A 22,459-nucleotide genomic window follows, 5' to 3' on the forward strand; every position below is an offset into this window, starting at 1 on the left:
GAATCCACCTTCAATACAGGATACCCAGGTTGGATCCCTCAGTGGGGAAGATCCCCTGGAGAAGGGAATGGCACTAAGGAAGAGCCTGAAATGATACTACCACATTAGAAAAAAAAGTAACCCTGAAAGTCACCTGATCTTGGTGTTCTTAGATGGTTAAAGCAGGCAGGATTGTTCCCCCACCTGGTCACAGCTTCTCTGGGAGGCTTGGGTGCTGTGCCCCTGGACAGTCAGGGGTGGGAGCTCTGCCTGAATTCAGGAGGGCTCTTCCATGGAGCCTCCTCCCACCTGCCCCCGCCTTCCCCCTGTCTCTCTTCCCTCCACTACTTCAAAGCTGTCTAAACCTCATCTCTCATCTTTTCTTCTCTGAGATGCCCCACCCCCCACTCCTTTGTTTCCAAGCACTTGAAGAAATTTCCAAAGTGGTGTGTAGTATCCGCTTTGTCTCAATCCTGTAATGCACAGCTTTGTCAGGAAATTTGTACCCAAGGAAGCACCCATATCCAGAGATGCCAGCCAGGAAGAAGGGACCCTACCTTTCTGGGGGCTGGATTCTCACACACTCCAAATGGACAAGAGTTCGTTAGGAAGTCCACCCACTTTAACCATCTAAGAACAAGACCAGGTGATTTTCAGGGGTAGGCTTTTTTTTTTTTAATGTGGTAGTATCATTTCAGGCTCCTCCTTATTGTCATTCCCTTCTCCAGGGGATCTTCCCAACTCAGGGATCCAACCCAGGTCTCCTGCATTGCAGGTGGATTCTTTGCCAGGGAAGACCATTCCAAAAATAGCTCCCACGCACCTGCTAATGTCTGAAATCCTTATAACAGGAAAGAAAGGCTCTGATGCCAGACAAGGAGACAAGGGGAGCACTGGACCAAAAAATAAAACCACTGGAGATATGGGGGTATCATTGGTTTTATCATGGTCCTCCAGTTTCTCTTCGGTTCCCTCATCTACAGAGAAAAATAAAAGGAAACAGGCTTGGCTATTGATTCTATTTGAGCCACAGGTAGAGTGTGCTGACTTCCACAGAGATAGGCAGTTCAAGTTATTGTGGAGAAATAAAGTTATTCAGTTGTCTGAAATTAAATGTGCTCTCCAAAGAGCAGTTACTGGGGAGGAGACTGCCCACCACTGGGATCTACTGGAGCCACCTTCTGGGACCTCACACACAAGAAACACATACTCCAGAATACGGTTCCTCTCCTAGAACTGCATGAAACTGAACGTTCAACTCAAATAAAACTTGAGGACTTCCTTGGTGGTCCAGTGATTAAGAATCCACCTGCCAGTGTAGGGGACACAAGTCTGATCCTTGATCTGGGAAGATTCCACATGCCACAAGGCAGCCACAATTTCTGAACCCACGGGCTGCAACTACTGAAGTCTGAGTGCCTAGAGCCTGTGCTCCACAATGAGAAGCCCATGTACTGCATGCAGCGAAGACTCATAATAAAAAATAAATAAATAAAATTATTTAAAAAAAAAAACACTTGAAAGTGGCAAAGGAGAACAGATGTATTCTCAGTTTTCTATCAGTTTGCAGTGTTCCAGTATAAACCCAGCAGCGTATGCACGAAGCATAAAGAACATTAAAGCAGTGATTCAGTATTGTAGTTTGGCTGCCTTGTTTACTTTTCAGACAGTCACCGTTCAGGGTTCAGATAATCACAAAGCAAGCATTTAGCATGCCTTTACATGAAATGAAGGAATTTTAACCAATCATAAACACAGCAACATCTGTCGCTTCTCCAAACTGAATAAGAACAAGATGGGGACAGTCTTTCTCTGAGAAGGCAGAAGAACTCTTTGTAATTTTTGTTCAAGGATTAGGGAGTGTAAAACAAACACCTCCTCATGTTCCCACATTCCAGGGTCAAGATGCTATGCAGAGACTGGAAACAGACCCAAGGGGACATCCTGTGAGCCACGCAAATGGGGAAAAGACTCTCCCGCAGCGGCGATTCCCAGGACATAATTCCAAGTGGAATTTTGACGCCTAGTGAGAGGGAACCACAGTCAACCAGAACTTCAAACCTAGAAATATAAACATCTGGGGAACTTCCTGATACCCTGTATGCTATAGGCTCTTTGTCTTCCTACTTCAGATCATCACCATACATGGAATAAACTTCCCACTAAGTAAAAAGTGGTAAAATAATGACAGCTGCATGCATCATCGGGGTCTTGCTGTTTACAAGGAGTTTTCATACATACTCACATACATGAGTACATGTATATACAATATAGTAGGCATCAACCTCACCACAACCCAAGAAATAGATACCTCTATCTCTCTTTTTTACAAGAGTAAGTTGAGGTTCAGAAAGGACAAGAGACCTTCCTGAAATCACCCAACCAGGACTGAGACACGTGCGACCTGAGCTTTGCTCTGCTTCTCCCCTTAATGAGGAGGTCCCTCCAGGACAGGATGATGAACTCAGGGACCAGGCGTGCAAGTCAGGAAGCTCTGTTGGCTGTGAGAACACCCAGAGGGATTGGCTGAGCAGACCTTCTAAAGAGTGACATTTTGAGTATAATTGAAAATAGCCTCCATCATGAGGGCTTCCTGGTGGCGTGGGTGGTAAAGAAGTCGCCTGCCAATGCAGGAGACACAAGAGATGCGGGTTTGATCCCTGGGTTGGGAAGATCCCCTGGGATAGGAAATGGCAACCCACTAAGACTAAGGCTTGGAAATGGCGAAGGGCACGTGAGGTAGGGACAACATACACCCTTTCTCCAGCCAGGCCACTCTGTCCAGCCCCTCTCAGCACCTGCCAGGGGAGGGAGAGATGGGAGTGTGATCACTGAGCCATGTGACCTTGTTTGGACGTGGTCACAGCATAGCCAAGTGGTACCAGACCTATGTGCCCCCTCCTCTGTGCACGCAGCCGGCCCAGTAAGTGCAACCAGATACATGGATGAATCCCCAACGAGCCTTGTGGTGTGAGGGGGCCCGCTCAGTCCTAAGGTTTAGGTTCAGAGGCAAGTGGGAGTCCTTGCTCTTGACTATAATTCTCAGACATTTGCACAGCTGTTAATCAAGACGTCTTTTGATTCCTTTCTGCTTTTGTTCCTGTGCACAGAGAGCCTTCCAAGCCTGCTGGGAAGGAACATCCATAAGAGATGATCAAGATCTCAGCATTCTCAAGGGTCCTGGTAATAATAATATCTAATGGCATGAAAATTACCAAAACAACAAGAACAGATTGAAAAGATGGGTGTAACACCTAGCAGAGGTGTCAGGAAGTCTGAAACCCAGCATGTATGGAGATTTTCAGAATGTATTGAGGACAGCAAAAAATAAACAGTAACAATGAAGACTTGTGGAAGGCATATTGAGTGCAAGAATAAAGAGAAGGAAAGGATAGGTCTGTGCTTAACACAGATGACGTTATATCAGTAGAAGACAAAAGGAAAGCATAAATATTTCTTCCTTACAACATCAACTTGCCAACAGTAAACATCTCCCTCCTGAAAAGTGTAGAACGATACCTAGCTCAGAGGGTGGTTTAAAAATACATCCACAAATTATGTGACTCCTGCCTTCAAGAGTTGGGTCTTAATTCTCCTCTCCCTGAGTGTGATCTATATTCCGTGACTCCTTCTAAGAAATAGAATGTGATAGAAATAACAGAGAGTGATTCATTTCTCATGGGTAGATACATAGGAGCTGGACCATAGGGGAGGGGAGATGCTAGTGTGATTCCACTAGCTACCTAGAATTGATGCTCACATGGTATATCTTTGTTTAACATTTTAAGAAACTACCAAACTATTTTCCAATGTGGCTGCACACAAGAATTCCAGTTTATCTACACCCTTGTCAACATGTGACCGTCCATCTTTTGGACTTTATCCATCTAAGTGGGTATGAAGTCATTCAGTTTTAAATGTTGGTCACTGTTTTAAACTTTAAGCAAAAATAGAAGTTCTAATAGATCACAGGAAATGATAGAATTCAATTAACTCAAGCTCTGGTTCTTTTTTTTTTTTTTTAACAATCACTCATTGTTTATTTCAAATCTACAGTCCAAACAATCACAGGGTTGGAAACAGGAACTGAATTATGCCCAAAGCAAGGTAGAACAATTCCAGACTCTCACTTGGTCTTGCTCTGATTTTCTTACTATCAGAACAAACCCATGGAGCCAAGTCTGCCTGTGTCAGGGGCTGACTGTAGCTGAGAGTCCACTGAATTAAATGTCTTATAAATTAAAAGGCTTATTAAAGGATATATAATCAAATATGCTAATAAAAGTTTACATATATTTTACTAAAACTCAGCAGTAACCGTGGTGATTGGTTAGAACATAGAAAAATAAAATATCTCACTAAAATTATTTAGAACTGCCAGCTCATGGTGATAATAAAAAGATCAAATTTTTGTCGGTCTCTCAGTTTTTAAATTCCTACAGGAGATGCAATAATGACCCCCCACTTGCTTGTGCTCCCACCACCCACTTTAGGCCCACTGATGGGGCCAGTCCTGGAGGAAGACAGGCGGAGGTGGGAACACTATCTTCTTACTGACTGGTACATTTTAAAGCCAAGGGTGAATTGTAACTGTAAGTTATTGCCTTTATAAATCGCCAAAGGATTGACAACTTGTTTAAGAAGCAGGGACAAAGGTGAGACAGAGAGCGTGTTTCTGTACTTGCCTCCCTCGCTGGAAATCCCCTTCCACATGTCATTCTGTGAGTAAGAAAGTCAAAGTGAAGTTCACTCAGTCGTGTTCAACTCTTTGCAACCCCATGGACTGTCCATGGGATTCTCCAGGCCAGAATACTGGAGTGAGGTTGCCATTCCCTTCTCCAGGGGATCTTCTCAGCCCAGGGATCAAACCCAGGTCTCCCCCATTGCAGGCAGATTCTTTACCAGCTGAGCCACCAGTGAAGCCCAAGAATACCGGAGTGGGTAGCCTATCCCTTCTCTACCAGATCTTCCTGACCCAGGAATTGAACCAGGGTCTCCTGCATTGCAGGTAGATTCTTTACCCACTGAGCTATCAGGGAAGCCCTTCCTGTGAGTAGGGAAACACACTAAATGAACGCATCTTCACTGGGACCTCACAGTCAAGAGACTGAATTAAGAAGAACAAGGAGTGAAGAAAGTAAAAAGCATTCCTTCCAGTGCTGTGGGAGACGGTGCGGGCGGGGGGAGTGCGGGGGGGATGGGGGGGCGGGGATGGGGAACCTTCCAATCTTAGGCACGCGTGAGGGGAACACCATTGAGAAACACACTCAGGGGTCCACGCAGAACAGTACAGACACCTTAAAACAACCAAAAGGCTCAAAGTGACTGGAAGCTAATTCTATAAAACCAGGAGGAATGTTCTGCCCAGAGGGACAGCTGGTCAGCCCTGGAACCACAAGAAAGGAAAGTTCAGAGGCGAACTCTGGCAATGCCCATCGGATGGGCCTGCCTGGGAAAGATGGCCTCGGGGCAGTGGGCTTGCAGAGCCTCCCTCCCCCGTCCAGTGGCCTCTCCCGGAGGACACACGGGCCACCAGCAGCCCATCCCCCATCTCATTGAATTCTGTTCTGTGCCCAACTTTCCTGCCCCAAAGTGGAGCCTCAGGGGGAGATCACACCCAGTGCGGGAGGCTGGTTTTGGTCCTCAGATTAGATTCACAGCTCCAAATGGGAACAGAGGGATTGGGGAGAAGAAAGAATGGGAAAAAACCCTCAGAAAGGGCTTCCAGGTCCCCAAAAGCATCATCCCACCGGCTCCTCTCCATCCAGTGCCTCGCCCAGCATCCAAGCGCTGAGACGTCACGCAGTGCCTAACAGGGCACGGGGAGCTTTAGGGAATCACCGTTTCCACTCCTGGGGGACATTTGCATGATTGCAGATCCTCAAAAATCAGAGCCCACAAATTAAGGTAGAGTCCTCAAGAGTGGACATCTTGGGAGTTACAAAGAACTCACACACACTGAGTCCCCGCCATAACCACAGCCTCAAAATCCGGCAGTTTTCAAAGAACAGATGCTCAAAGCATCATGCTGTATGTACATTTAAAACTGAGGCAGCCATTCTTCTCGGTGGTATTTGAATGTCTCCGAAATTCAGATTAAGGGGGGGGTGGGTCATGCAAAGTGGCAAAGCCCACAAGGAGTCTTTTGTTGCTAGTGTTTAATGTGGCCATGCTCCCAGAAATACTTTCCCCATAATTGCCCATCTCTACAGGAACACAACAGTTCTAAGCAGCATGTCAAGTGCAGTTTCTGAGAAACCTGAAATTCCTAAAGCTTGTTTTTTGGACATTTGGCTTGTTTGTTTGTTTTTTTGTTTTGTTTTTTTTGAGGACAAACTATGAAAGGTTTATTCCCCAATATTCAGACTTGACCCTCCACCTTTCCACATTAGTATGAGCACCAAAGTAATTCCATGAGTTGTTTTCTAACACACACAAAAGATGTTCATCACGGGACACTCAGGCTACAAACAGGCAAGGAGGGAGTGAGGTACAAGTCTGCTATGAGAGCATTTGTCGTGAAAAGCAACGCAGCACTTCCCGTAAGCAGAAAGGCGCACCCCCACCCCACCCCCCCCACCAGTCAGTGTGGTCTGGGTCCGTCCATCCATTAGCTTTGAGAGCCTGAGTTTCTCTTCCAAGATGTGTATCAAGGGTCCTTAAAAAGTACATTTGCCTTAAAGGGTAGTTAATATAACAAAAGGTTTAAACTAACCGTGTGATCTATCAGTAAGGAGACATGGTGGGTCTTCAAAAAGATCATTAGACAAAAGTCAAGGAAACCAGGGAGGTAATTCTGGCCCCAGAGAAGAAAGAACCACCCAACAGGAAGGAGAAAATCAGGGAGGGAGTAACTGTACGGCAGGACCACCCTGGAGATGTCAGTAACACCCCTGCCGATGCTCTTTGTTACCCGAGGGGCTGGCCTTGAGGAGCTGGTCTCAGGGTTTTGCTGGCATTTCCAGTGTCAGGAGTTATCATGCAAAGCCTTTTATAGGCACAATTCCTGCTTCTCTTCCCACTATGCTATAACTCCAGGAATTAAGAGAATTTTAGCTCTCCAGAAGTTCCCTTGTATAGATTTCTAGTTTAGTTAAAATATTTAATACCATGAAGTTGGGGTGACAATTGGCAGGTCCATTAAAAAGTCAAGCATGACAGAACATCTGTGCAATGTTCTATTTTTCTCTGTGGCTGGAACACAGCCTGACAAATGGAACGATAAAGAAATGTGAAGCTCCTGTGTTTACTTAAGCTGCAGAGACGAAAAAGAACTCTCCCCAGTGGGCCAACTGGAACATAATTGCTGACAGAACAACAGCAGCCACAAGAACAAGAAGGTAGAAAAGTCAAGTCTTAGGAAAACTGACTGAAAGTCTGACTATTGGACCCTGGCATTCTTTTACTTTTTATTTTCCACAAAGAGAACATAAATGGGGATCATGCTGGCTTTTTAAATAGTTTAGTTCCTCCCCCACCCTTATTTATTTCTTCCTTTCTTCCTAAACCACACTAAGTGTCCTGGTTAACAACCTAGTCCTGTAAACATACATCCATGTTCACAAACACATACACATACATAAATGTACATGCATACTTTCTCCTTGTGTATTAGCATTACTTACAGAAATAGAATACCATACATCTCCACAACTAGATTTTTGTCACTCAAAAATACTTCATAGAAATCCTAACCAAGTGTATAGACTCTGCTAAAATTTATCCTTTTTAGTGGTTGCATACTATTTTATGAAATTTTTCTAAAGTCTCTTTTGAAGATCAATTCAGCCACTCTTCTGTGGGGATTCTCTTTGTTTCAGAATTTTAATTGTACGAACAATGCTCTAATAAACATCATGGTCCATATATTTTTATGAAATTATATTGTGTTTTTATTTCTTTGGAATAGCTTCTCAGGAATGAGACTGGTACATCCAACTGTATGTGAACTTTTATTTTCAGAAGATATTGCCATACAACTAACATTTAATTTGCAAAGTATGACAGTCCCTTTTCCTCTGCATCCTTACGTCTTAAGGGAGTGATAGTATTATCCTTCTATTATGCTTTTATTAAATACATGGTTATAAAGGGAAAATTCATTGTTACTTTAATTTGCATTTCCTGATTACTGATAATTTTGAGTGTCCATATGTTTATGGCCATTATACCTACTTTGGATAAATTATTCTTTCATATCTATTTTCTATTATTTGTTGCCCCTTAATAGGAACTCAGTATTTTCAAGATGTTAGCTTTATTTTAATCACCTGTGATGCAAATACATTTTTAACTGTATAATTTCCCACTGACCTTATTTAAATTTTCTGTAGTTTTTGGTTTTTTGTCTTCCTTGAGAACAATCTCCACAAACCCTACATTGTATGTATAGGCTCCTAGATTTCTTTCTATTAGTAATTTATTCATCTATCTAGTAATTGATTTATATTTGTATTTAATTATTTGCTTTAAAGTCTTCAATTATCTGTAGAACCTACTTCTACAAAGGCTGAGATGTGTACACCTCCATCCTCTTCCAGATGGATGGTCAGCTGAGCCTGAATCCTCCTTTTCCCACTGAATTGAAATGTCAACTTCACAGTAGATTAAAATAGGGTATATTGTGAAATCTAGATTGGGATTTTTCTTAAAATTCCTCTACCATCTTTATTTATTTAAAAAACCAATACCCTTATAGTCAGACAAAACTGTAATTCAAGAAGATACGTGCACCCTTATGTTCATAGCAGCACTATTTACAATAGCTAAGACGTGGAAATAACCTAAATGTGCATTAACAGATGAGTGGATAAAGAAGACATGTTACATGTACATACAATGGAGTACTACTCAGCCGTTAAAAAGAAAGAAGCAATGCTATCTGCAGCAACATGGATGCAATTAGAGATTATCATACAAAGTAGAGAAGGTCAGAAAGATAAGGGCAAATACCACACAGTATCACTTATATGTGGAATCTAAAATATGAAACAAATGAATCTATCTATGAAACAGAAACAAAATCAGACGCAAACAGAACAGACTGGTAGTTGCCAAAGGGAGAGGGGCAGGAGAGGGTAGGAATGAGACTTTGGGATTGGCAGACATAAACCGGTATATGCAGAATGGATAAACGACAAGGTCCTACCATATAGCATAGGGAACTATATTTAATATCCTGTGATAAACCACAATGGAAAAGAACATGAAAAATAAGGTGTGTGTGTGTATACACACACATATATATACATATATATAACTGAGTTACTTTACTGTACAGTAGTAGTTAACATAACATGATAATCCAACTATACTTCAATAAAAATAATTTTTAAATGCCTTATTTATTTGATTATAGTGACTTAATAGTAGCCATTAATATCTGCACTCATTAGTCTTTTTTATACATTTTATCCTTGGGCTTTTTATTTTCCCAAATAAGCTTGAAGATCATTTTATATTATTTTGAAATGTTATATGATTCTAATTGGAATCACAGTATATATCATAATTAATTTTATATATAAATATTATATATATGTATATAGTGAATTTGAGAAACTCTAACACTTCAGTTATTTTCAGCCTATACACCTAAGAACTTAGTATGATTTTCCATTTGTTTGAGTCTTGTTTTCAGAACAGTTTTCCTCTTACCATATTTCTTTTCATTTTATTATAATCACAGATTACTTTTTCCCATTTTCATGTTTACATCATTTTTTGCTATCGATTGTTGTATGTATTTTTATACCTATCCATGTTACCATTCAAGTATTTTTTCTTGTCTTTTGGATTTTCCAAGAATATAGTATCATCAAAAAAAAAGAGTTCTTTCCTTTCTTTTCCAATGTTTAGACAAATTATTTTACTGTCTTTTTTCACTGTGTTTGCTAGAACTTTGAAAATAATGTTGAGTAATAGTGGCAAGAATAAGCAGTCTTATCTAGTTCTTGACAATAATTAAAGTGATTCTCATGGTCTGCTAGGAATCACATTTGTCAATGAAGCAACAGTTAGGACTGGACATGGAACAACAGACTGGTTCCAAATTAGGAAAGGCTGCATATTGTCACCCTACTTATTTAACTTGTATGCAGAGAACATCATGAGAAAAGCTGGACTGGGTGAAGCATAAGCTGGAATCAAGATTGCCAGAAGAAATATCAATAACCTCAGATATGCAGATGACACCACCCTTATGGCAGAAAGCGAAAAAGAACTAAAGAGCCTCTTGATGAAAGTGAAAGAGGAGAGTGAAAAAGTTGGCTTAAAATTCAACATTCAGAAAACTAAGATCATGGCATCCAGCTCCATCACTTCATGGGAAATAGATGGAGAAACAGTGCAAACAGTGACAGGCTTTATTTTGGGGAGCTCCAAAATCACTGCAGATGGTGACTGTAGCTATGAAATTAAATGACACTTGCTCCTCAGAAGAAAAGTTATGACCAACCTAGACAGCATATTAAAAAGCAGAAACATTACTTTGCCAACAAAGGTCCATCTAGTCAAAGCTATGGTTTTTCCAGTAGTCATGTATGGATGTGAGAGTTGGACTATAAAGAAAGCTGAGTTCCGAAGAACTGATACTTTTGAACTGTGATGTTGGAGAAGACTCTTGAGAGTCCCTTGGACTGCAAGGAGATCCAGCCAGTTAATCCTAAATGAAATCAGTCCTGAATATTCATTGGAAGGACTGATGCTTAGGCTGAAACTCCAATCCTTTGTCCACCTGATGCGAAGAACTGACTCATTGGAAAAGACCCTGATGCTGGGAAAGATTGAAGGCAGGAGGAGAAGGGGACGACAGAGGATGAGATGGTTGGATGGCATCACTGACTCAATGGACAGAGTTTGAGTAAACTCCGGGAGTTGGTGATGGATGGGGAGGCCGGGTGCGCTGCAGTCCATGGGGTCACAAAGAGTCGGACATGACTAAGAGACTGAACTGAACTTGCCAATGCTTTATAAACTTTATCTTACTTACAAAAGTTCCTCCTGTACATATCTTCCTGAAGTTATTATTAAGGATAGCTGCTGAATGTTTATCAAGATGGCTTTTCGACATCTATTGACATGTTCACTTATTTTTCTGCTTTCATCTGTTGATGTAATGAGTCACATTGCTTGATTTCCTGGTACTAATGCAACCTTGCATGCTTGCAATAAGCTACTTGGCCATAGTTTATTAGTCTGTTAATACATTGCTGGATTATTGTAGCTAATATCACATTAAGAATTTTCTGCATCTAGTGTACTATCAATTTTTTTTGCAGTATTATTTTCACCATGTTATAGCAATAAGATTGAGCTTCCTTGGTGGCTCACTGGTAAAGAATCCACCCGCTAATGTAGGAGACACAGGTTTGATCCCTGTGTCAGGAAGATTCCCTGGAGAAAGAAATGGCAACCCACTCCAGTATTCTTACCTGGGAAATCCCAAGGACAGAGGAGCCTGGCAGGCTAGAGTCCAGGCTAGAGTCGCAAAGAGTCAGACATGACTTAATGACTAAACAACAACAAAGTATTAATAATAAGACTGGACTCATAAATACAATGAGAACTTGTCTGTCTTCTTCTACAGTCTTGAAATTACATCAGAGTTGTTTGCCCTTAAAGATTAAATAGTGTTCAGTTATGTAATTCTCAAATTCTGTTAACTTCTTCAATAATGCATTTTTAATCTCTTTTCTAATCTCTCCTATGGTTCTTGAACTATTCAAAATTTCTACTTCTTCACTGAATTTTAACAGTTTATATTTTCTTAGGAAATCAATGATGTTACCTAGATTTCCAAATTACCTTACTGAGATTAAGATTTTCTGTGTGGTCAAAAACATGATCAACTATTTTTGTAAATGTTATATGGACACTAAAAGACTACATGTACTTTAGGATTCAATACATAAATAAATTTGTGTTTAATAAACAGAAATTTATTGAATCCACCTTGTTGTTTACAATAACTATAGGCTTAGGAGAAATAGGCTAAATTTCTACCTCTCTCCCTTTGCCCATCTTCAGATTTTTATAAGGTGTTCACCACACATGCCCCCAGTGGCTGAGTAACTTGTATTTACAGTTAGTCTCAGTTCTATGTCATTTCCCCCAGGAATTCCCCCTTCATACCCTAGACTCAATTGTAAAACACTGACAATTCAAAGAACGTTTTCTTCTTGGAAGTTGTCTTATTTGTCATTACCTTGTATTTGTATACAAAATAAAGAAATATCCTACTATCTAGTAACCTCCACGAGGATGGGATAACGTTTGCTTTATCTTATCCCCAAAACATAGTTGAACACAGTCGAGTGCCTGGCAGATAGAATGCGTGCAATGTGTATTTCTTATATGACTGAATGAATGAATGGCCTGTTAATTAGGGGAGATACAAATCAGAACCATCACTGGCAGTTTTCCACCCAGTGGTTGGAAACCCAGGCTGCCACATCAACGAGCCTTGAAGCAGACATTCAAGAAAGAAGCAGAGTTGAGAGATGGATGAAAAGAAAACACCCTGGCTCATGAGACCACATCAGTGAGTCAGAGGCCCCATTGCACTCCAGTCCTTGGGGTCGTGAGACCTGCTGGAGCCTGGTAATTCCACTTTTTGCTGAAGCTGAAAACAAAAGCAGATTTCCTTAGTTTCTTCCTAACGTCCATCTGCTCTCCCAAGATGCCATCCAGGACATAGCGTTATGTTTAGTTCCCACGCCCCTCAGACTTCTCCTGGCTGTTAGTGTTTCTCAGTATTTCCTTGTTTTTAATCCTCGTATTTTTTTTTGTAGTTTATTTTATTCCTTCTAATTTTATATTTACTTTTTATTCACTTTGGTTTACTTTGTTGTCTCTTCTTTTTTCTTTTGCTATTTGGGGGGGGGGGGGCTGGGTTTCTTTTCACCATCTTTTTAAATTTTGTTAGTGCTGTTGTTTTGTAACTTTCTATACCTTAAATGTTTGCATCCCCTTTCTAGGACCTCATAACAAAACACTTATTTCTGTAATTTTTTTAAAAAAAGATTTAATTTCTTTCCTTCACTCAGCTAGTCTAACTAATAAGGTCAACCTTTTAGAATATTTTCACTGCTGTTCTTCTCAAATGTGCCCTCATCCAGCCCAAAATAAAATCTTTCACATACTTTGCTTCATAACTTTTCTCGCCATTCACCCCTAACTTCTAGATTTCTCTTGAGATAGTTCAGTACTTTTCGTCCTAGATTATTATTAGAATTACCCTTACATAGTTCCTTTCTATTTTAAGAATTCTTCTTTGGAGTAGCTAGCATACATTCCTGGTCTATTACTGTCCACTTAAATTTAACAGTATGTGCGTGGGGGCTTCCCAGGTGGCACAGTGATAAAGAAACTGCCTGCCAAAGCAGGAGACACAGGAAACATGAGAGAGGAGGGTTTGGTCCCTGGGTCAGGAAGATTCCCTGGAGGAAGAAGTGGCAACAAACTCAGGTATTCTTATTTGGAGAATTCCACGGACAGGTGACCTTGATGGGCTGCAGTCCATGGGGTCGCAGAGTCAGACGTGACTTAGCGACTGAGCATGCACGAATGTTCTTTGCTGAGCACTCCCCTTTTTTCTCTTGATGTTCTCCTGTCTTTGGTGGTGGGGCAGGTGGAGGGTGGCAGAGTATTGGTTATGGGACAGTTATTTGGTTAGTTACAGTCCTCCCTCTAGCAGTTTCCTCTGGTACTGATATGCACGAGAGATGTATTTTATGGACTGTCACACATCACGCACTCCTCTGTTCTGAAAGAGGAAAGACATCTTGAGTGGATACAGGAATCCAGGTTGCAGTCCTTTTCTCTCCTCCACCATTCTGTCATCTTCCAGCTAAGGTGTTTCATACAAAACAATACGGCGGTCTGATTCCTTAAGTAGCTGGTTATCTCTGTCTATGGTTTCTCTTCATTCTTGGTAGTTGAAGAATTTTCCAGACAAACTTGGGGGGACTTTTTCTTTTTCTTGCCCCTTCTGCTTGGAACTTGGTGAGTAGTTTCAAGTTGCACCTTCAGGTCTTTCTTAATTTCAAGGACGTTTTCTTCTTTAGTACTTTAATTAGTGCCTATTCTTCACCTGTTCCTTTTCTACTCTCTGGATCTTCTTTTATTCACAGGTTAGTTCTTCCAAATACATCCTCCAAAAGTCTTTCTTTTAACTCATGATTATTTTCTCCTTGTATTTTTTGCTCTATGTTTAAAAATATTACTTCCAGTTGAGTTTGTAGGCCACTAAGTCAAGTCCCAACACTGATTTCTTCTCTCTTTCAATTTGTTCATTAGCATTTTTTTATTCACAAATCATGTAGAAAGTCTTTAAAAAATATGACTGACTACTCTTACATGTTTCTATATTTTGGATCAAGTTTTAATTCTTTCGTGTCAGGGCTTGTCCTGTGTTTCCCTTATTTTCTTCTCTCAGCTTTCTGGCCCCTCTCTGAATGCTAGAGCTTAGGATCAGCTGTTGGAGGTCTCCAAATGACACCAGGGAAGAGTGGTTCTCAAAGGGTGGTCTGCCAAGCTCTGGAATCCCTGAGACTCTTTCAGGGGATCAATAAGATCAAAGCACTTTCATAATAATACCGACATGGTATGTGTGTTTTTCCCCTGTGTTGACATTTGCTCTGACAAACACAAAAGCCATGGTAGGTAAAACAGCTGCTTCCTTAGCATGAATCACAGCAGTGTCACCAAAAACATATCAGCTGTCATCGCCCCTTCACTACCACACATGAGAAAATTGAAGGATGGAAGGCCTTCCGTGGTTTGTAAAGGTCTCATTGCAATAAAAGGCAAAGCTGGGCTCATGTAAAAATCTCAAGCCCAGGGTCAGACACCTGGCTCTTCTGTGATCCCCCTCCTCTGAGTAAAGTGAAGTGAAAGTCACTCAGTCATGTCTGACTCTTTGCGACCCCATGGATATATAGTCCATGGAATTCTCCAGGCCAGAATACTGGAGGTGGGTAGCCTTTCCCTTCTTCAGGGGATCTTCCCAACCCAGGAATCAAACCCAGGTCTTCCGCATTGCAAGCGGATTCTTTACCAGCTGAACCACAAGGGAAGCCCTGAGTAAACCAGTTCTAATTCCGGAGAGAAGAAAAAGAAGATGAAAATAAAAATAAACATAAAATACACCAGCACTTTTTACCAGAGTGGTGAAATAAGCAGAAAAACCAGTCCATTCTCCTCAGGCTTTCTTCCTCTTTAATGTCATTCCACACCCAATGTGCTGCTGTGGCAACAAGAAAAAAAGCACAGACTGCTTCCAAACCCAGCCTTGCCCTTCAGACGCCGGAAGGTTCACCCAGTCCCTCCGACTCACTCTCATCCCTGTCCCAAGCTGACCAACACCTCTGCTTTGGGTTGTATTTTTTTGTCAGGGCAAAAAGGAACCTGGGACTTTTGGTAGAAAACCTTACCCTCTTTGTTCTCCTATAATATCACCTCTTTCTTCTGAGAGCAGGGCTGCATGCTGGAAGGAGTCACTACAAAATGACAATGAAATCCCCTTGTTTAAAAAGCAGAGAAACGTGCTAATATAAAGGTACTAAAACAAAAGGATTTTTTCCTTTAGAAATATTGTGTTACTTTCAGAAGAATAATAGGGGTGATAGTGATACATGAGAAGAAACTAAATTTTATAAATTTTCAAAATAATATTTTGGTGTCATAATCTTATATAATACATAATACTTTATTAGTGTGATATTTTGATCGCAAGATTTCTTTTTTCTGGCTCACTTTTCTGTAAAATTTATTAGATCATTAAAATCTTTACTTTCAGCAATTTAATTTTCAGTAAATATACTTGAAAGCAATATTGGTTGCTCTTACAAATACAAGATTATAAATACTTTCTGACAGTTTTCAATTTTGAGGTCTTTTCTGCAACTCTTACCGGAGCTGTGAAGAGTAACTTTTAGGCTGTGACAACATTGTTGGGATTATTTGGGGATATTACATTGGGATAAATTTCTGATAAATTTGTCAAAATGTCCATTTTGTTACATCTAGAACTGATTGTTGAGGAATGATTTTTCTAGAAAATTTCGCTTTCTGTACAAATGTGTTTCATATGTCTGAAGTTCACTTTAAATGTGGATTTATCGTGTTGCTTTAATATCTCCTCTAACATTTCCTCCGACTTGTAGAGTTGCCTGTTGCCAGTTCTGCCGTTGTCCCTGTTATTGCCACTAAGTGCGCCCCTGTACTGACCTGGCCACTCCCTGGGGACCCTGAACTGCCCGAGTCACACATGGGCGTCCTGAGCCAAACGTGCGGAGCCCAGACTGCTCACTGGACCCCAACTACCCACCTCTGTACACTGCCGCCTGGTGCATCTCCATGGCCTGTGTGGAGCACTGGCCCATCAGCCTCCTCACAAAACACAAGTTCAAAGATAAAATTATATTAGGGATTCCGAGACAGTCCCAGAAGAACATCAAACTAAGTGCTGGGCCCTTCTCAACACAGGCCCTGCCCAGGAATCCAGACACATAGCAATGGTGATTTCTGGTTTTCCACCCGCTGGTGGTTTGGATTGGAGTGTTTAATGCACTTTTTATTGCCAATCTAGTCAGTAATTTGTCTCATAAATCTGCCATTTACAGTCTGTCCTACTAGAGGCTTTCGGCAGCTCTCTAAGCCAGTAATCATCTCTCTTCTTGTAAATCAGTTGGCACCTCTTCTAGGAAACCAATGTGAACCCTAACTCTAAATAGTCACTAATGACTTAAATTAGTGGCTGTCTCTTTCTGAGCCCCTCATTTTCCCTGAGACTAATTAGCTCAGGCCTAGGGAAGTTCTGGATTCTTGCAGCCGTTTACCACGTGATGGAAATAAATTCAGTCCATACCATAATTCAGTGTGCAAGTTCTGGAATAATCCTGCTTGTTCAAATCCTCCACCTTCCTGCTGTGAGCCTTAGGCAGGCGATTAACCTCTGCAAGCTCTGGTTCTTTCATTTATAAAATGGGGATAATGGCATGCTTTTAAAGATAAAGCTTGACAAATGTTTATTATTACTATTCAATTCTAGATAAGCGGGGCTCGGTCTCTTAGCTTACAGCAGGGATGTTCCTAAGAGGACAAAAGGGCTAGCTTTGACTAACAAATTTTTGGTAAAATATAGAGGATATTCACTACTACTTTCTGAAAGAGTCCACAGGGGAGCAGAGACAGAATCTAGTTTAGGAAGGTCGTTCAGAAAGTTCAGCTGGGAGAAGCTACTGTAGAATCAGCTGAGGGTGTGGAGGGTGTGTGTGTGTGTGTGTGTGTGTGTGTGTGAGTGACCATGAGTTTGCATGTGATCAGCCCTGTGTTTACTTGAAAACAGGCTTTGAGTGTCCGTGTATACAACCAAGAAACACAGATGGCTTTTCTTTGATGTCTTCGATTGCTCCACCGGGTGACGTAGGCAGAGTTCCAAAGGGACGACACTCAGAAGTGATACACACAGAGACAGACGACAGGCATTTTCTGAAGTTGGCTTCTTTTTTTTTATTTTAAACGGGGATGAGCCTTTTCAAACCCCTGATGTTTGGTCACGTATTCCAAGCACAAGCCAACAGCAGGGTTTGGTAAAAAGGAATTCTGAATTTAAAAAGAAATTCACAGTTAGGTGTTTTCAGCTTTACCACTGCGTACTGAAAGGGTAACCATCATTAGATGGTAACTGGTAATATGCCAATAGATGTTGTTGTTGTTTAGTCACTTGGTCATGTCCGACTCTTTGTGACTGCATAGACTGTAGCCCGCCAGGCTCCTCAGTCCATGGGATTCTCCAGGCAAGAATACTAGGGTGGGTTGCCATTTCATTCTCCAGGGGATCTTCCCCAGCCAGGTATCAAACCCGCGTGTCTTGCATCTCCTGCATTGTCAAGTGGATTCTTTACCACTAGTGCCACCTGGGAAGCCCCTAAAATATACAGTTTTATAGAGTCATATTTTGTTTAATGGCTACCGAAAAAAGTGATTAGATATCGCACTGTGCATCAATTACAGCAAACCATTATCTAGCACAATGGAAGCACAAGGCATTTCCAATACACATAAACTGACTAAAGTAGAACCTCCTGCTTAATAACTCTATTAACGTGTACATATTTAGTGTGTGCTAATTATTTGTTGAATGAACTAATCATCAAAGGAAGATTAGTGTTCAGTGTGATATTATTATGAATTTTAATTGCATTTTAATTCTTTTTAAATGGATAATCCATGATGATACATATAATGAATCTGTTAACTAGAAACAAACATCTTAATATGATCTTCTTTTAAATAACTGAGAAGTCATTTCAAGATTTTGTACAGCCCTGGGGTAATCACTATGAACACCAATTATCATTATAAATATTACTAAAAAGAAGTCTGATTGGCAAAACTCCAGGTAATAGAGTTCAACTGAGCCTCAGTAACTGAAAAAAAAGTGAACTCTTTTCAAATAACCATCTATAATGCATTTCCATCCCTTTTCATTAAGTATTTATTCATGTAAGAAGTATTTCTTAAGCAACTAATATACATGCTAGGGAATAACAAGTCAACTAAGATGCAGTCCCTTCCTCAGAGCATTTTATAATCTAATGGAAGTGATTAGACAACCGCGCAAGTCCTGGTAAGAGGTGGTATGTGCTGATTCTAACCTTTAGCAAGGTTGAGGGTGAACAATCCAGAGGACCCGAGAAGAGAGACTGGATAGCAAATGTCAGCTGACTGTGGGGAGTCATGACACACATTAAAAGTATTTAAAGAGAAAAGCGACCGAATCAAAGTGATGTACAGAATGGACACACGCCAGGAAACCATTTAAGGATTACTGGAAAAATCTAAGTGAAAAGTTCAAAGAGGACAATGGTAGCAAGTATCTAAATGAAGGTGGATGCTAGAAATATCAGAATGAAAAAAAAATCCATAGAATTTCATACCTGAATATCTCCACTGGCTGACTGGAGAAAACGAAACAAAAGAGAGAGTTCATTGGAAGGAAAAGAAAATGAATAGAAGGCTACAGAGACATCCACCAAGAGACATCCACTACGGATGCATGGAGAACACTCACTGTTTGCAAAGTCATTTTATGATGCTGTTGACATTGTGTAACGGTATCCAGAAATAAAATATGCACTTGTCATTCGCGTTAAAAATATTGTGGATAAAAATATAAATTCATGTTAGCATGATATTCTTAAAGACTTTTAAAGACATCAGTGCAAGTCATCTTTGTGTGTATGCTCAGTCACTCAGTCATATCCAACTGTTTGTGACTCCAAGGACTGCAGCCCACCAGGCTTCTCTGTCCATGGGATTCTCCAGGCAAGAATACTGTAGTGGGTTGCCATTTCCTCCTCCAGGGGATCTTCCCGATCCAAGGATCGAACCTGCATCTCCTGCTTGGCAGGCAGATTTTTTTTTACAACTGAGCCACCTAGACAGCCCACAAGTGATCTTTACATGCATCAAATACGCACAGTTTCCACTTAACTTTAACAAAATCGCAAGGGTGAATCATGATGATGGATGTTGAAGAGAACCAGATCCAACTGTTCAGAAGTCCATCATATAAACAGTTACGATCCTTGGTAGACTTTGTACATTTGTGCTTTACTGCCAGGGTCGGAGAGATTGCTGAGATGTTCAGCTCAGTTCAGTCACTCAGTGGTGTACAGCTCTTGTGACCCCATAGACTGCAGCACACCAGGCTTCCCTGTCCATCACCAACTCCCAGAGCTTACTCAAACTCATGTCCATTGAGTCAGTGAGGCCATCCAACCATCTCATCCTCTGTCCTCTCCTCCTGCCTTCAATCTTTCCCAGCATTAGGGTCTTTTAAAATGAGTCAGCTCTTCACATCAGGTGGCCAAAGGATTGGAGTTTCAGCTTCAGCATCAGTGAATATTCAGGACTGATTACCTGTAGGACCGGTTTGATCTCCTTGCAGCCCAAGGGACTCTCAAGAGTCTTCTCCAACACCACAGTTCAAAAGCATCAGTTCTTCGGTGCTCAACTTTCTTTATGGTCCAACTCTCATATCCATACATGACTACTGGAAAAACCATAGCTTTGAGTAAATGGACCTTTATTGGCAAAGTATTGTCTTCTGCTTTTTAATATGCTGTCTAGGTTGGTCATAGCTTTTCTTCCAAGGAGCAAGCGTCTTTTAATTTCATGGCTGCAGTTATCATCTGCTGTGATTTTGGAGTCCAAAAAAATAAAGTCTCTTACTGCTTCCATTGTTTCCCCATCTATTTGCCATGAAGTGATGGGACCGGATGCCATGATCTTAGTTTTCTGACTGCTGAGTTTTAAGCCAACTTTTTCACTCTTCTCTTTCACTTTCATCAAGAGGCTCTTTAGTTCTTCTTCACTTTCTGCCATACGGGTGGTATCATCTGCATATCTGAGGTTATTGATATTTCTTCTGGCAATCTTGATTCCAGCTTGCGCTTCATCCAGCCTGGCATTCTGTATGATATACTCTGCATAGAAGTTAAATAAGCACGATGACAATATACAGCCTTGACATACTCCTTTCCCAATTCGGAACCAGTCTGTTGTTTCATGTCCAATTCTAACTGTTGCTTCTTGACCTGCATACAGATTTCTCAGGAGGCAGGTAAGGTGGTCTGGTATTCTCAGCTCTTGAAGAATTTTCCACAATTTGTTGTGATCCACACAAAGTCTTTGACTTAGTCAATGAAGCAGAAGTAGATGTTTTTCTGGAATTCTCTTGCTTTTTCTGTGATCCAATGGATGTTGGCAATTTGATCTCTGGTTCCTCTGCCTTTTCTAAATCCAGCTTGAACACCCAGAAGTTCTCAGTTCACAGACTGTTGAAGTCTCACTTGGAGAATTTTAAGCATTACTTTGCTATCATGTGAGATGAATACAATTGTGTGGTAGTTTGAACATTCTTTGGTGTTGCCTTTGAGACCTGGGTTTGATCCCTTGGTTGGAAAGATCCCCTGGAGAAAGGAATGGCAACCCACTCCAAAATTCTTGCCTGGAGAGTTCCATGGACAGAGGAGCCTGGTGGGTTACAACTCATAGTGTTGCAGAGTCGGACATGACTGAGCGACTTTTTCACCTTTCACTTTCTTTGGGATTGGAATTAAAACTGACCTTTTCCAGTCCTGGGGCCACTGCTGAGTTTTCCAAATTTGCTGAGATATTGAGTGCAGCACTTTCACAGCAACATCTTTTAGGATTTAAAATAGCTCAGCTGGAATTCCATCACCTCCACTAGCTTTGTTCATAGTGATGCTTCCTAAGGCCCACTTGACCTCACATTCCAGGATGTCTGACTCTAGGTGAGTGATCACACCATCGTGGTTATCTGGGTCATGAAGATCTTTTTTGTACAGTCCTTCTGTGTATTCTTGCCACCTCTTCTTAATACCTTCTGCGTCTGTTAGGTGCACACCATTTCTGTCATTAGCCATGCCCATCTTGCATGAATTGTGCCCACCTTTGCTGGGATGGTAGGGATTCTATTTTCCAACTGTACTGCAGTTGGGTTGACAATGGTCTCCCAGTTTGCTTTATAAACTCTACAGCATTTCACGGACCCTTTCCTTTCTTTCTCTATCTCTTTAGTGATGATGGGCAGCAAGTCATTGCTCCATCCTAACAACAGGTAAAAAGCTGAACAGACTGAAAAATCAATAGTTGTTCTGGGGTCCATAAGACAGGGTAGGACATGGGGCACACTGCTGCCCCCAACTGGAGAGATAAGACAGACACACAAAGGACATCAAGGCTTCCCAGGAAGAGGCTCATAAATGGAAACCACCTCAGGAGTCAATACAGGGTAAGAAAACCTGAACTGTAATTCATGAATTGCCAGAGGTTCCGTGTGGACAACTCAGAGATAAAAACTTGCTGGTGGTCCGTAGTTAAGACTCCGTACCTCCACTGCAGGAACATGGCTTTGATCCTTGGTCGGGATCATGCCACACAATGCAGCCAAAAACTAACCAACCAAACAAAAAACTCCAGGCAGACCCAGTCATAGGAGAAAAGAAATCATTTTGAAACATGCCAGAGCACTCTGGCATATTAAATGTAAGACCAGATAACTATAAAACTTTTAGAGGAAAATATAGGCAGAACATTCCTTGACAGAAATAGAAAGAATGGATCTACTTTCTATTTTGAATCCACCTCCTAGAGTAATGAAAATAAAAACAAAAATAAACAAATGGGAGCTAATTAAACTTAAAATAATTCAAAAAATACATACACCCCAGTGTTCACTGCAGCATTATTTATAATAGCCAAGACATGGAAGCAACCTAAATGTCCATTAACAGAGGAATGGATAGAGAAGGTGTGGTAAATATATACAATGAAATATTACTCAGGCATAAAAACAAATAAAATACTGCCATTTGCAACAAAATGGATGACCCTAGAGATTTTCATACTAAGTAAAGTCAGCCAGAGAAAGACAAATATCATATTA

The sequence above is a fragment of the Cervus elaphus genome, chromosome 30 (assembly GCF_910594005.1).
Source record: "Cervus elaphus chromosome 30, mCerEla1.1, whole genome shotgun sequence".
NCBI lineage: Eukaryota > Metazoa > Chordata > Mammalia > Artiodactyla > Cervidae > Cervus > Cervus elaphus.